This window comes from Suncus etruscus, chromosome 11, assembly GCF_024139225.1.
Source record: "Suncus etruscus isolate mSunEtr1 chromosome 11, mSunEtr1.pri.cur, whole genome shotgun sequence".
NCBI classification, from domain to species: Eukaryota; Metazoa; Chordata; class Mammalia; order Eulipotyphla; family Soricidae; genus Suncus; species Suncus etruscus.
The window spans coordinates 89,746,673-89,761,687 of NC_064858.1; the positions used below are offsets into that span (position 1 = coordinate 89,746,673).

The window sequence follows — 15,015 nt, forward strand, 5'->3', positions numbered from 1 at the left end:
TAAATGAACAAAATCCATCATAGCATTGTGATCTACCTGTTCATCCTGGAGTCTCAGTTTTGTGGTATTCACATTGAAGTTCATTTATATGGTTATGATCTTCCCTCACCTTCTTGTTTCATATCACAATGATCAAAAAAAAAAAAAAAGAAAAACCTAGAAAAAAATGGCAGGTGACAGCCAACTTTATTTTTAGAAATTAGTTTCAAAAAATTACATCATGGGGCCAAGAGATAGCATGGAGGTAGTGTCTTTGCCTTGAATGCAGAAGGATGGTGGTTTGAATCCCGGCATCCCATATGGTCCCCAGAGTCTGCCAGGAGCGATTTCTGAGCATAGAGCCAGGAATAACCCCTAAGCACTTCCAGGCGTGACCCAAAAAAAAGCAAACAGAAAAAAAATTACATCATCATTTTCACTATTTTTGATTAGAGTACTTCAATAGGTAAAATCAGTAACAATCAACTATATAAAGAATAAATATCAGGAATTGAAATTTTTGAGGATATTATTAGAGGTTGCTTGACACTATCATTCCATTCTTCCGATTCTTTTCCTTGACAAGTGCAAAATGCACGTACAGTTTTCCCAAACTGATCAAATTTCAACTACATAAAAGATGCATTGAAAATAAAAATGTAGTAATAAAAATCAAAGTATGAATGTAGCTCTTCTTATATTTTGTTTGTTTGGGAGTCACACACAGTTTTACTCAGGGCCTCCTCTGGTTTTAAGCTCAGGGATCACTCCTCACAGAACTTTGGGGACCAAATGGAGGCCATGATCAAACTCCATTAAGCTTCATACCCACTATAATGTAACTTTTATTACCTTTATAGTTTCTTGTGCAGAATAACTTGTTGCTAATATATGTTTTATCTGAACATATACATACACACATGAATAAATTAATATATCATCTCAAAGTGTTAATGGAGACCATCTTTATGACCTAATTTATCAATGAATTATTTTGTTTTGTTTTGGGATCACAGCCAGAAATTATCACAGTTTCCTCTGTATTAAGAAATCACTTCCGGATTTCTTGGAAAAAAATCTATGGACTGCTGGGATAAAATCTCTGTAGATGTGTGCTAGATAAGCACTGTGTCTGCTCTGTACACTGTAGATGTGTACTAGATAAGTGCACATCAACTTTATGTGACTTGACATCTTTACCCAATATATTTTATGCTCACTAACTAAAATAAAGAAGTACTTGGGAGGAGGGAGAGAGGGGGCATTGGTGGTGAGAATGTTGCACAGGTTAAGGGGGCTATTCTTTTTATTACAGAGAAATAGAAAAAGAAAAAATTCATTAGTTTACATTTAATGTAAATAAAATTACAATTTTATTTGATTATAAGCAGTTGTCACCATTATGGTTTACTTAGAGAGAACTGAATTATAAGGGAAGAATATTGTTATGTATCATCTATAGAATCAATCAACAGGAAGGTTAAACACAGCTTTTATTAAAAAAAGGACTCTGCTAAGAATATTTTTGTAGCATAATATTGCTATTATATTTGCTTTTATTTTATTTCTACATATATTTGAATGACAGTTCTTACATTAGGAAGAAATAGATTATTTATTATGATGCTGTATTAATATTAATCATAATAAATTATGTACATAAAATATCACTTTGCAGTGGGTTTAGCATAATGAGATTATACTAATACTAATAAGGACACATTGCTTTATTCTTATCCTTTGAAAATTTCACCAGAAGAAGAAAAAAATGTTCTTTATTTACTTGCTTTTTTTTTTTTTTGAAGGGTCACACCTGATGTACTCAGGATTTATTTCTGGTTCTGCACCCAAGGGTTACTCCTGGTGGGAATTGGAGTACTATATGGTTTCCTGGTATAGAAACAAGGTAGGGCCATACACTTAACAAGTCCCTACCCACTGTACTATCACTCTGTAGTGTAGTACTAGCTGTACTAGCACCCAATAAAGTTTCTTTTGAATATTCTCAAACATTAGTATCATTCTTGCTTCCCTTAATATTAGACTATCCTGCCTGCCAAAATTTTTGTTGATTTGAAATACTTCATCTTTTTCTGTAGAATAATATCTTTTTTTCATTTTTTAACTGAAACCCAACTACACACATATTTATAATCATGGTGCTTAAACAAAAACACTATTACAATAAAGAAATTAAAAATAAATCTCCAGTCCATTTTCTTTTATTTTTTCCTCTCTTCTACTTCCCTTTTCCTCTTCTTTCTCTTTCTTATTCCTCCTCCTCTTTTATTTCTTCCTATTCTTTTTCTTTTGCCTCCTCTTCATTTTTTTCTTTTTCTTCTTTCCCTTCTGCCTCTTTTCTTATCTTCCTATTATATTTTCCTTCTTCCTCTTTCTCCTCTTCTTCCTCTTCTTTTTTCTTCTTCCTCCTTTCCTTCTTCCTCTTCCTCCTCTACCTCCTCTTCTTTTTCTTCTTCATCTTCTTCCTTTTTTATCTTCTTCCCATTCTTTGTCTTCTTCCTCTTCTTTTTCTTCCTCTTCTCACACTTTCTCCAATTCTTCTTATATATTATTTTTCTAGGTCTCTGGAACTCCAGTGATTCTTATGTTGGTTCTGTTTAGTTTATCAAAGACATCTATTCTCATCTGTTCACACTTTTTGGGTATTTATTCATTGTCTGATCATTTGCCTTAAGGTTATTTTCAAATCTCTTCTGCTGTCTGGAGTTGTTCTGCATCTCACATTCTGGCTCAATGAAACTGTCTCCAGCTGTTGTCACTCCACTGGAGAGGCTTTTCATTGAGGTCTTCATTTCATCTACTGAGTTTTTCAGACCTGTTATTTCAGTTTTAAGTTCCATCATTATGTTCTGTTTAGCTTGCTTTGAGTTCTTTGAGCATCCTCCATATTAATACTCTAAACTCCTTATCTGAGAGGCTTTTCAGGTCATCTTCATTCTCTATGCGGGGTGTCATTCTGCATTATTTCCCCATTGCGACACTTGTATAGTTGTTTTTTTGTTTGTTTTGTGTTTTTTTTTTGTGGGGGGAGAGGGTCACACCCTGCAGCGCTCAGGGGTTTCTCCTGGCTCTAGGTTCAGAAATCGCTCCTGGCAGTTTCCGGGGACCATATGGGATGCCGGGATTCAAATCACCGTCCTTTTGCATGCAAGGCAAACACCCTATCTATCATGCCGTGTCCTCTGCAAGAACCTTCTATTCCTGGGTTAGAAGATGCACAAGGTCACTGAGCTAAGTGGAGTGGCTGGGATCCTCTGGTTTCACCGTCTTGGGTGGGGCCCTTAAAGTATTTGAGACCTGGAGATTGTGTTCGATGGTGTCTTCTTGGCTGTTTTGTGCAAAAAAGCAGCGGAATAATATCTTGTGTCTTGAATGATTTTAGTAATTTCTGCAAGTAAAAAAAATCAAAATTTCTATTTGTACTATAGTAAAAATATTTAAATTATGGTACCTCTGTATGATAAATGTTGAAGCATCAACGTGCTCCCAATGTACCAATTAATATACTATAATATACATGTATTATTTTAATTTATTTTTGGAAAACACTGATGAATTTTCCATGAGTTCTTGCCATTTTATATACTACATTAAATAAATAACATTTGAAAACGTGGCCTGATCTCTAATACTGTTCAGGAGATCTGGTGGGTACAAGAACCTTCTGCAATTCTTGGTCAAGGAGGTCATCTATTCAGTGTGATATATCTTTCCCTGTGGTGTTGGGACCCCAAACATTATACCTGTTGGTACTTAGGGCCTCCTATATATGAATCCTTTCATACTCGGGTGAAGTTTTACTGTAGTAAATAATTGTACATTTCCTGGTCCTTCCAAAAATTTAAATATCTCATTATTGAAAATATGCACATAAAATTTACTTATAGCTAGATATTACTTTTTGGAGTTTATGTTTTATGATACTTCATTTGAAATTGCTAATTGACCTTTTGACTTCAAGCTTATTGTTAAAAAGAGTTATATTAATAAAAGTTATCATCTTGGAGGAAAAGCAAAACAAGGAGAGAATTGTATTTCATTCAAGGTTTTATCACAGTCAACTTTTTGTTATTATATTATATTTTAAAGACGAATTCATTTCTAAGAGCACAGGTCATTTTCTAGTCTACACCAACATGTAGGATTTGTATATTACATAGGGGTAACTCATTGTTCCATCAAGTTTTGTTGCTGTTATTTTATAATTTTTCTTTTTATAATGAAACCACACAAAACTATTCTGCATATACATACAATTTAGCATGCATATTAAAATAAAGGAAAATGTTTATTAATATACTATGTAACTATTTAACTAGTACTACAACATAGTAATCAACAATGAAATCGTGGCTATTTGGGTGTGCATAAAGGAAGGAATATATATTTAGGAAGTGCTTATATTTCAGTCAAATATATAATTTTATTCCTCAAATATTTGTGGCTATGTGTTCATTATATACTATTTGCTTTGGCATATTTGAATGATTTTATATGAATATATACATATATATATATATATATATATATATATATATATATTAGGGTATTATTGGCCACATGTGCAGTGCTAAAGCTTATACCTGTCTCTGTGTTTAGCTATCACTCCTGACATGACTTGGGAGACCATATGTGGTATCTAGGATAGAACTGGTATAATCAAATGTTGTGGGAGTAATTTAAGAAAAGGCCCGAGGGATGGAAATTCAAAGGAAAATTGCTTGTGTCTCATCTAGACACCCCCAGATTTAAATTAGCCAAGTGACTTTGAAAATGACAAATTGTCTATTAGAGAAAACTCAGGAAGAAATCAAACCAAAGTATCGTAACTCCCTTACTCTCAGAGACATTTCTTGTTTCCTTAGAGGGTTCACCAATATTATATTATTTAAATGTGTTTGCTTGATTATTTGTTTTGGCATGTACAGTAGTATTCAAGGTTTTCTTATAGCTGGGTATTTAGGGATCATTTCTGATCAGCTCAGGGAACTGAATAGAATGTCAAGAATGAAATCCTACTTGGCAACATGCAAGTCAAGAGCCCTACCAGCTGTGTATCATTACAGCCTTTCAACAATCTTTGAATTAATAATTTATTTGACAATCTTACTGGTTTTGAGATCAGCTTTAAATTAGTTTTATTATGCAACACAACATACTCCCATCTAGCCCCTACCTCCTACCCTCTGCCACCCACACCAAAAGCAGAGGAACTAAGTAAAGCTAATTCACTTTCATTTTTTTTAAATGGCTATGATTATTTCTCTCAACATAATGGATTGTTACTATAGGATTCTTGAAAGATCAGGCTTGAAGAGCAAGGCCCTTGATATTAATTTAATCCCGAGTGTGATCATAATTTTCATCTATTATTTTTCAGTCACTTATACACTTGAAGTCTTGAAGGTGTAGAGGTTTTAATGTTGAAGACCCCCACGTGTTTTATTATTTCTATTGGTCTTCGTTATCTGCTGCAATATTTGTTGTTTTATAGAGTTTATCTCTTCTATAATTTATACTCTTCTTATGAACAACCTCTAGTGAACACAAAATTTTTAAGGGAGTGTTACAGAAAAGTTACACAAGTACTTAAAATGTATATCAATATCAATACAATTTAAAGTAAAACTCAAAACTACACAACAATTAAAATTTTGCTAAGTTACACCAAATAAGAGTTCTAAGTCTGATTTTTTTTAAAATGTTACAAAACAACATAGCATAATGAGTTTATATATTGATTTATACTGAAAATATAGGTTCAAACAGGTCAACATAATAATTTGAGAAGAATTTTTAAAGGAATTATACAAAATTAGAAGTGCCAATGACGAATATTGCCATATTCGAATATAATTGTTTTTTATATCATGATTTAATTATTAAGTATACAGCAGTAAAATTTATGAAATTGAAAAATCATAAAAATGAATATGGAAAAGGAAAAACAGAAAGAGGATAATTAAAAGTAAGTATAAGACTTTTAATAAAATCAGGATATATAAATAATCCAAATAAAATCAGATACAAATAGTTCTTTAGAAGGTATTTTTCATACATCTGAAATTACATATGTGGTAATATATTCTTGTATATATGCTAGAATATCAGTACTATTTAACCAAAAAAATAGGTTTCACACTGCTTTAAGTTTTTATTGTGGGTCACATTTTTCTTAAAAAGCTAGAAATAGGGGCCAAAGTGATAAGAAGGAAGGAAGGATATGAGAGGAAGGAAAAGGGAGGGAGGGAGGGAGAAAGAGAGGAAGGAAGAAAGGAAGATATTGTTGAATAGGTATAAATATTCTACATTTTAGAATTATACTCTTCAAAACATTATTTTTATGCATCCCACAACATCAATGGAGTTGTATTATTGTTTCACTAGTCACACTATTATTCTAGGAATTATAAATAAAATGCCTTTCTATTTATTTTCTTGAAGATATTTGGCACATTTTTATGTGAAAAGTATAAGCTACATGCTCAAATGTATTTAAATATATAAATTACAGTATATACTATAGATTGTTTAGTAATTTATGTTTATATTACATACTTACTTCATCTACATTATGTGCATATACAGTGCTATTGCATGCATCTGAGGATATTGGTTTTTTTTCTTTTACCTCCTGAATTTATTTAACAATATGTTTTAAAATTAGACATATAAATATATTGGTACACAATTTAATTAATTGCCATGTATTTTACTGCTTACCTATCAGATACTTTGGTAGACTAGAAGGTCAATACAAGGGAAAAAAAAGTGAAACATACCTAACACTTGGCCAATTAATAGATTTTCTTTCAGTCCTTTAATTTTGAAACAGGTTGAAAGAAGGTGAGAATTAAGGTAGTTTAACATTAGCATCCCAAGTCCCAAGCTTTTAATTAATTAAACACTTAAATCTTTACCACTTCTTTGTAAAATTGGTATTTTCATGATAATTCTATGGAGCATTGGCATTTCTAGCAAAATGTAAGGTTTTCCACATAATGGAGATTATTATATAAAGCACTAATATGTCCTTAATCTAAACTGGATTGAGTAAACTCAAATTGTTTAAATTTTTTATTATTTTTTGTTATTTTTATTATTGTTTTTTATTATTTGTTTTAACATGGGTTTGTTTGGGGGCCACAACTGGTGACACTCAGGGGTTACTCCTGACTCTACCTTCAGAAATTGCTCCTTGCTAGGGGGACCATATGGGACACTGGAGATCAAGCCCAGGTCCATCCTATGTCAGCTGCATCAAGGCAAATGCCCTACCACTGTGCTGTCTCTTCAGCTCCAGATGTATGATTTTTAAACTTCAGTTGAATTGAGGGAGATAAATATCCTTTGCATCAATCTTCTTAATCAAGAGATTACAATCAGTTGTACTGATTATCATTTGGAACATTAGAATTTTAATAGCTGCTTTAATTATTAAGCATTAATTGAATTTTAATACTGACTCATATTTTGAGGGACATGACCCTAAAAACATATTTATTTTTATTCAGTATAATGGAATACAACCAGAATTTACTATTTAGTTTCATCACACATCAATGCATTTTGATTAGGTAATAGTTTTTAGTAATTTTTCTCATCATTTGACTAGACATCCATAGAAGAATTAAACCATATTTTAGCCATGGAAACGACAAAACCATTATTACCATAAGTTTATAACTGTGTTTATGTTTGCAAAAATAATGATGGCCATCACATAAAGTCGTGTGTATATTTAACTTTGTACCACCAGAATAAGTGGAGAAGTTTCATTATCCCAGATTATCTTCTGAACTAGTTTACTTATATGAATTTTTAACTAAATTTTAGCTAACCAGTTTTGATTGTACCTAATATTTTATAGAACATCTTAAAATTATAAGGATTCTAAGACTCAAGGAGATTGTTTTCTAACAGTAAATAGTAATTAAAATAATGATATAACATTTATATTTACACATATTAACCTCTATGTATATAATCTCTGGGAGTAAACACTTATTTCCTTTCTGCTTTTCTTGGAACCACACCCAGTTTTGCTCAGGGAATACTTCTAACTCTGTGCTCAGAGATCACTGCTATCATGGTTCAAGGATCACTATAAATGTGCTGAGCGATCAAACCTGAGTTGAATGCATGTAAAGCAAGCACTCTACCTATTATACTATCGTCCCACCTTATTTTCTTTCTTTTTTTGTCTAAAATATATTTGAAATATTAGTATATAATACATATGTAAAATACATAAAAATACCAGAATTTGAAAGATATATCAGACTGTTCCCTTTTAAATAAAACTACTTAAATAGTTTCATTCAATAGTTTCAGTCAAACTATTGAATGAACATTGCTTTTAATTCTAGCATGAACAAAATGTTCACTATTAAGAGTTGGCACTGGTTATTTAATTATTTAAATGTTATAATAATGTCATAGAGAACTGAATAAAGTGTAGCTAGTACTCACATGAAAATTCATTCAAGAATATTCAGACTATTTTAGGTTTCTGTTTTTCATTGCTTTATTTTTTTAATTCTAAACCAGATTTAGTACGTTAAAACAGAAATATTTTTTATGTTAGGGTAAAAAAATTTCAATAAAAATATCACGGAATTAACCTATATTTTATATTTTACCACGTCTATATGAGATAATACTACTTCCGTCAAATATAGCTTATCCATATTGAAACAGACATCAATGTTTGCTGGTCTTTTGTGGCACATTAGTGCTAGTGGGAGATATAATTAGAGAACACAGCAATAGAAAATCACTAATGGGAATCTTTCCAACTGTCAGCAGTTTTTCACTTTTCACATGAGGATGGGTTTACTAATTGGATTAAGCCTATCTCTCTAACTAATCTCAGCAAGCATCAGTTAAAGGGAGAACTCCATGTCTCACTTGGGTTGTGTGCTAGGAGCCGAAGCACAGAGTTAATAAGAGTCATTTAAACCATAGCCTATGTGCATAATTAACTAAGCCTTATTTCCTTGATTAAAAATCTGCTTATCAAGGATAATTGTTCAACTGAATCTTCAGGGATATCTGGAGTAACCTATAGTGTTTGAAATAGAGGTGAATTAAAGGTGTCACCAAATGTTTAGGCTATTCTGGAACAAAATTGCAGTTAATTTTGTAGACTTAAAAAGAGCTCAAACATTTAATATTAATGGTAGTTGACGGCCTTAAAGTGAAGGGTAGTGTTAAATATTTTTAGAAACAAAAACAGCATTCAAGAGAATTGGGAGATATACCTGCCAGATATGGAGTCTATCTCTGAATAAATTTTGCTCATTTGAATAATGTACAATAGCTACTATAGAGGGACTATTTGCTAAAATAAATGCCCTCACTATATCAAAGGTTTCAGATTGTTCTTCAGTCATCCAGTATTAGCCCATGAAAAGTAAATCAAGAGGCTGGCCACATAAAAGACCCTTGAAAATTTCAAAAGACCTTTGTATTTTGGTCCTTGAGTATGGAGACACAGTATGGTTTTGAGTATGGTAAAATACATTGAAACCCTACAAAATGATCAAGATATTAAAGGGGATAAAAATGGACACTAAATGATGGCACAGAGCAAGATGTTAGCTCACTCCCACATCATCATACCATACATATGTGCAATAAGATCAAAAGTATTTGCTACGTAAATATATTATTCTAAACTTTGTAAAATGAGAATTATGATAAAATGTTTATAAAGTTATATACCTTTAAAATAATTATTTTTATTTGGGTTCTTCTTTCTTTGTTTGTTTTGTATTTGGACTACACCCAGTGACTCTCAGGGGTTACTTCTGGCTATGTGCTCAGAAATCGCTCCTGGCTTGATGGACCATATGGGACGCTGTGGATATAACTCAGATCTGTCCTAGGTCAGCCATGTGCAAAGCAAACACCCTACTGCTGCTCTGTTGCTCAGGCCCCAATGCTGAGTTCTTTTAAGCTATAATCACTACTCAATGTGAGATTTATTGCATAGAATAGAAAATAATTCCTAATTAAACAGCTCTTCACTCCACTTTTCTTTAAAAGGGTTAGAGTGAAAGAATTCAACTGGATAATTAAAGATTCTATACAATATTACATAATAAGCAAAATAAGCAGTTATAGGAGAATTACAATTTCTATATTATTTTATCTTTCTGATGGTCCACTTGATATTTATATGTAAATTCACTTCCTTGTAAAAAACTATTAACAATAAACAGAAAAAATAGCACTCATCTCTTCTCACTCATATCTTTTTTATCTACTATATTTTTACTCCAGCTAATAGTCAATAATAATAAGTCACAAGATTATTCTTATGATAAGATTTTATGGTTATTAGAAGAAACATGCAGTAAACCAAGTCAATTTATCAAACCTTTGGTCTGTAACCAAATTGTGTCAAGTTGTAAGGCATTATTGAACAGAAATATTTCCTTACTAAGCTTCTGATTAACATGGTACACTTAAATAACTATTAAATTAAATGTGTGTTTTTACACTATTTTCTTATTTAGCTAAACATAACTAGAATGAATACATAACAATTTTTAGTTATTAAATCCACAAAATTTATATACTACTGTCATATATAACACTAGGGCTCATACATTTAGGAAAGAATTTTTTTACAAACTGAATTAGATGAGATCATTTAAAAAGAAATATAATGCATCTGTCAATGTCCTATTAAAATGAGTATACTTTTAGACTTTTGTTAACATATTTCTATATTATTTTAGCTGTGTAACTACTCTTTTCATAGCAATTTTGTAGCATTAAAATTTTCTTTTATTCTATCCATTTTAGGAAATTATCATATAAAGGTAATATTTTGTAGAGAATAATAATATGCAAATAAAATGTCAGAAATCTATTTTGTCTCTACTGTGTAATGATATAAAATATTCTATATGCTTCTAGTATATTTGTGCTGTCACATCTTTAAGGTTATACCCAGATCCTTGTGAAATATTGTGAATCTGATGAAAATGAAATCCCCATTTCTTCTTAATAAAAAAAATCACATTTCCAGTAATATGTCTGGCAAGCAAGATTTCTCATATAAGATAATTACATATGTAATTTAATATTGCTCAGAAGATACAATTTCTAAAATTCAACCTTGAATATAACAGAGTTTTTAATCTTAATTTTAAATGTGTGATAGAGACTTCATTTTCACCTTGGCTCATTGATTCTGTAAGGTTGCCAAATGGCATGAAAAACATCCATGTTTATAGTGTGTGTGCAATAGATGGACCCTTAAGTCTTTGTTTTTATTTTTAGAAGTCTCACTTTAGTGTTGATATAATCTAAATAAATTTTTATTACTAAAACAACCCAAATAGAAAACAACCCAAGAAACCCCCAAAATTTTATTTTTAAAAATAATATAGACAAAATAAGGATATTATTTTATATTAAAATATTTTAGGGGCCGGGAAGGTGGCGCTAGAGGTAAGGTGTCTGCCTTGCAAGTGCTAGCATAGGACGGACTGCGGTTCGATCCCCCAGGTGTCCCATATGATCCCCCCAAGCCAGGAGCGATTTCTGAGCGCATAGCCAGGAGTAACCCCTGAGTGTCAAACAGATGTGGTTCAAAAACCAAATATATATTTTGATAAAGCATAAACTTCTGATAAGACAGCATTATTGGAAAAGAATATCCTAAAAGGAAATGAAGTGAAACTGATATCTACATGAGAACTTTCACTTATACTCTTTGTATGAGTTCTTTAAATATTTTTATTCTTTAAAATATTCAACAGTAGATAACTATTTCCTTATTAAGATTTGTTTATTGTAGAACTGATCTTTGTAAACATAGAGATTGTGTGTGTGTGTGTGTGTGTGTGTGTGTGTGTGGTGTATTCATGACATTTACAATTTTACAAGCATGACAAAGTTTAGTGCTTGAGTTGGAAATGCAGACTGGTTTGTATTTGTTGTGCTCAGAGTCCATTTAGGCATGTTTGAAAATGTGTAATTTTACTTAATATACATAAAAACAAATTTACTAGCATCTAAATTTTCTATTCAATATTTTTATGCAGATAGTTCTTTAAGTAATCTCAGTAAGCATCCTTTTAGAAGAATATATACATAACAATTAAAGTTATTGGTTTTCACATTTGGACTTCGGATTTCAAAATAAAATTTTGATGCCTGAATTATATAATTCATAGTTTAAAAAAAATACTTATATCCATAATTCTTGAACTTATGCCATTGAAAACAGTTACAGGTGTTTTTTCATAAGACTACAACTTGTAGTTTAGAATATTTTGTATATACAGCAATTTTACAGAGGCTTGACAATATATAATACTATATTAAACATTTAATTTATTTTTTATTTTCTACTATCTCTAACAATTTATTTTTATAGTTTCTGATGCATTTAATAATTATCACCAAATTTTATATACACACACACATATACATAAATTAAATGCGGTAGTTTTGCTGCCAAAGTGATAGGACAGTTGTAGGATACTTGCTTTGAATGTAGCTGGGCAGGGTTGATCCCCAGCATCTTATTTGGTCCCCAGAATCCACCAGGAGTAATCCCTGTGTGTTGAGCCAGAAGTAAGATAAACATAGAAAAAGTCTAGCATAGTTTTAGTAAAACTTTGATAAGTAATGTTATGCATAGTTTAATTTAACTGTATCTTGAGAGTAAACAAACTATATGATATAAATGTGAGAAATAATATAGGCACAATTTTAATTGTTCATCATATTTTATGTAACATTATACCATTTCATATTAAAAAGATTAAGAAAGTTTAGAAATTAGTTACTAATACCAATGAATCACCATATCATTAAATATTGTTGCATTCATCCCTGAGTTTATAGCAGTGCTACTTCAGGACATCAATTGAAAGTATTAAAAATAATTAAATATTCTTTTTATTTTATTTTTGGGCCACACCCATTGACGCTCAGGGGTTACTCCTGGCTTTGTGCTCAGAAGTCACTCATGGCTTGGGGAACCATTTGGGACATCGGGGGATCAAACTGTGGTCCATCCTAAGCTAGAGCTGGCAAGGCAGGCAACTTACCTCTAGTGCTATGGCACCGGCAAAAAATAATTCATTTTTCTTAATTTAAATTAAAATGTTAATGTATGTAAAAAGTATACAAAATACTTAATAGCTAAAAACAAAAAATATAAATACAGCCCTTGGAGTATAGAATACTAGCAACATTGAAAAAGATATTGTTCCGGGTTATGTATTATATGTTCAGAATTATGGAGAATTTCAAGCATAACATACATAAGTATTTTATTATAAGCATTTTATAATAACAAGCATAAGTAAATATAATATTATTAACCAAGAAATATAACATATATCTATAAAGCATTATATCGCAAATGCAGAATGCATATTCTTTTTTTTTTTTTGTATTTATTCTTTAGTCTTTGAGCTCAGGGCTAAATATTGGCTCTGTGCTGAAGAATTACTCCTGGTTGTGTTCAGGAAACCATACGTGGTTGGAGGAATCTAACTCTGGTAGATAAGGATCCTTGCTAGTCAAGTGCTTAAGCTTCTGTACTATTTCTCTAACCTATAATATAGTTCTTAAATAAATTAATATATATTATCCACACATGCTTATAAAATTAATGCTTGTTTAAAGGAGAAAATATAATTAGAAGTTTCTATATTAAACACAAAGAAAGATCCCTACTCAATCATCGTACTTTCATTTTGAAACACTGGAAAAGAAAATAAAATCTACAGAAAATAATAATGATCTGGCTGCAAATTAGTGAAATATAGAAGAAAATAATGGATGGATTAAAAAAACAGGTTTATGAAAAATAATAAGAAAACAGAGAGGGAGTCCTGAGATTGTCAGAGAATTTCTTACAGCAATAAAAAACCACAGTTGACCAAAGCTGAAAAACTTTAGCTGCTCAATCACAGACCTATGACTGCTGTGGAAATCCAACTGATGGTAGAAGAGAGTGAAGAAAGGCTCACAGAGGAGCAAATTAAAGCTCTCCTTCACACTGTCACAAGCATTCTACCTGCAGGACCAGAGGCTAAGCAGAAAATGACCAACAGTGATGTTACAATGGATGAAGAGGACCCAGTGTAGGAAGAGCCATTATCCTACCTACATCATGAATTAAAAGGCCCAGCAGCTATTTGCCAGATACAAAAAATTGACTTTTCCCCTCTAGCATATAGCACTGATTTCATCATTAGTTGGGTAAATCATAAAAGTCTTTCTCAGAAATAAGCTCGAAAAAAAAATACTTGTGCCCTCGGAGAAAAAATGTGGCAAAGACAGACTGACATCATTGGGGTAATGAGTTGAAGATAACAATAATTATGGAACACTTGGGTAATTAAAAAGAATATGTCCTCTAGAGTCTTTGCCAACAATGTGGGCAGGTCCCTGTGCACAACTGGCCAAATACATATTCCTTATTCACTTCCAAAGCAAAGATTCAGAGCTCTCTCAAGTTGAGATTAGAGTTAGAAGAATTTGCTTGCATTCATAACTTGTGGAGCAGCAGATTGTTGTGCTAGGTTAAAACACACTACTGCAATTATTGCATCTTAACGAATTCTTTTTCTCGAGAACAACCGAGGTTGAAAAGAATAGGTCTGACTATTCTTTGATTAAGGATGACTCTCTTATGGTTTGAATGCCTTCTTCCTCTATTGACATGGATGTTTAGCAGCTCACTGTTTAATCCTAAGTGTTGCATTCAGTTGAAACAAGACACTCCACATTGAATGATAGTGGCACAAAAATAGTGGTGGCTGCCTTTCTGACCACCTCTAGCTTTCTGACCTAGGTAGGGGTGAAGTTGGATGGGTATGTGGGGTGACTCCCTGTTGAGATTGGGTGAATTTCATTTGCACAAGGGGACAATAGGTTTTTACAGCTTTAAAAGGAATACAGTTACTTTTTGTTTAACAGACAAAGACTATGTAAAAATTAGAAGTAAAGTTAAATAAAAATTTAAATGATTGGTGA

The 15,015-nt window shown here is 31.7% G+C and overlaps 1 pseudogene; it reads left to right on the forward strand.

The window, feature by feature from the left end:
* The first annotated feature begins 220 nt into the window (after positions 1-220).
* Positions 221-14,253, forward strand: LOC126022171 (DNA-directed RNA polymerase III subunit RPC9-like; annotated as a pseudogene).
* Positions 14,254-15,015: the final 762 nt, after the last annotated feature.